Below are 2,541 nucleotides of genomic sequence, written 5' to 3'. Positions count from 1 at the left end.
TATTTTCATCTAAATTTTTACGTTGTTAAATTCTGTGTTCTTTATGCAAAATTTCAAAGCGACTTTCATAACACGAATTGATCTTGATAAATTGTTTAAATTAAATAACGTTACACAAATTCCCTGAGGAGAACGATACTTTTCTTATCACTGTATTACTTGTAACGATTTGGTATACTTGCCAAAAAGTTATCAGTCTCATTTGTTGTTTTTAATGAATTTTTTAAATAGTTTAATTTTGTTATGGAGGACATATTTGGAAACAAAAATGCTGAAAATGGGTTGGCGCCTTTCAGAAAGTGAAATTGTTTTCACTTCGAACCTTCAAAACTCTCTCACCAGTTTTTCGTTCTCCAAAACTTGTCGTTCCACCATCCAAGTGTTGCTTTGGTCTCGTGTGTGACGGTCCGCCATTGAAGAGTTGGAGGAAGTCTTGCTTTGGTCACCCTTCTCGTCATTTGTGGAAAGGTTTCGTTTTTTGACCTCCTTATTTTTTCGCTTTTATGTTTTACCGATACGGCATTAGATATCATCTTTCGATGTTATAGGATATCGATTTCAACTGTTCCTTGTTGTGGTACTATCATTTTTTATGCTTTTTGTGTCACAGTCTCACGCACACTGTCAGAATCTCTTAATCGAAGTCGACCCCTTCAGTTTTCACCAAAATGCAGTCCAGTCCGTTGATCCTCGAGGAACCCATCAGAATGGCTTCTATCCTCGAGCCATCAAAGCCTGTCAGCATCTCCTCTCTCTCTCTCTCTTTCTCTCCATGTTTTCAATTTTGTTAATTTTGTGTTATTTTCAATTTTCAAGCTTTGTGATGGAAAAAAAGAACGCGACAATAACCGTTTTCCTTGTGTGCCTGTTGTTTCGGAGTTGCATGTTTCAGATCTCGGTTCTTTTATTTTGAAAACTGCTTTTGTGGAACAAAGTTAAGTAGTTAACTTGTAATTGATCACTGGCTTTAACTGAGAATGAAGATGTTTAAAGCGTTTTTAGAGTTTTCGCTTGTTTGCATCTTCCTTTTAGAATTCGAATTTTAAGTCAGTAGATCGGAGAAGACTTGTTTTCATGGTTGGAGTAGAGTTCGAATTCGGTCTGAGTTTTTTTTTTCAATGGTGTCGATTGGGTAATTCGCTTTTTTAACTCCTTTTTATTTGGCAACATTATGTGGCGTTGCTCTAGCTTGAGTTGAGGTGAAGATGTGTATTGTGCTTTTCACATTTTGCAAAATTGGAAAAAACTTTTAATTTATGTATTGTGTTTGTGCTTATATCATTAAAGTCTTGATATGGTGTACATTTTTTTTCACATTTTAATTTTCTTTTGAAATAAAAGTTACAAAAATGGGTCAAATTAAAAGTAGTGTCAGAACAGGTTCTACGGAAGTACTAAAAATTTTCTCACAAGGTTGTGATCTATTTAAGCTTTCATGTTGCACTCTAGGTTTGAGGTTTGGAGCTAGTGGGTTATGTAGTTGTTTTTTCAGATTTGTTTATTATTTTGGTGCTGAAGTGTGAAATTAACGACGTTATTATTTTGGTTGTTGAAATGCACTCTACAGAGTTTCTTTCCAGCTATGACAAAGATTATTGGCACACTTGGCCCAAAGTCACGATCAGTTGATGTGATTTCCCAATGTCTTGAGTGGTATTTTCCGAAATGCAACCTTTGATTGTTTGTGATCTTCATTTAACAATTGACTGCAAATATTTGTTGTATGATAGATAAGGGACTACCTGGTTATTTTTTCTTTCTAGTTATTGTAGTAAGAAAACATGAAATTGGATAGCTTTGTCTTATAAAATCAACTATTTTGGAATTAGAAGGCCTTTCTTTTTTTCTAAATCTTTAACTATCTCACGACTAAGAATCTAGGAGCATTTCTGTGGCTTCTTTATGGTTTGCAGCTTCCCTTATGTATCTACTGTGATAGTTGACAAGCTTGAGATTTCAATTGGTCATGACTCGTCTTATTCTTTTTTTCTTACAATGTACTAGTGACAAGGTTTGATTTTTCATGGGATGATCCAGAATACCACCAAGAGACGTTGGAAAATCTAAGGACTGTTATCAAAAGCACTAGAAAACTTTGTGCGATAAACATGTTATTTTTTTTGTTCGTTTATTTAAATGTTAAGTAATCACTCAAGCTCTAATGGATTATTGGGATAAAAATTTCCTCAATATGCTCATGTTGATTAGGAGGGGAAATATTCTAAATAGCGGATTATTAGGATAAAAATTTCCTCAATATTAATTAAGCAAGTTGTTTCATTATATTCCTTTTTTATACCCACTTACCCAAAAGTTCAAATTGCATGAAGAATATTTATACCCACTTACCAAGTAACATATTTTGCTTAAAAGAATTTATATCCACTTATTANCTCGTTTCCAGTAAGTACATCTATCTTTTTTAATTTGCTTGAAATGTTCAATAACATAGTTGTTAGGCTTACAAGGTCATATAATTCTTACTCATTTAATAATAATTATATAATTCTTAGTCTTGAATATTTGTCAAAATTTCGATCC

The sequence above is a fragment of the Vigna radiata genome, chromosome 6, assembly GCF_000741045.1.
Source record: "Vigna radiata var. radiata cultivar VC1973A chromosome 6, Vradiata_ver6, whole genome shotgun sequence".
Classification (NCBI taxonomy): Eukaryota; Viridiplantae; Streptophyta; class Magnoliopsida; order Fabales; family Fabaceae; genus Vigna; species Vigna radiata.
Note: the sequence above shows the minus strand (reverse complement) of the source record.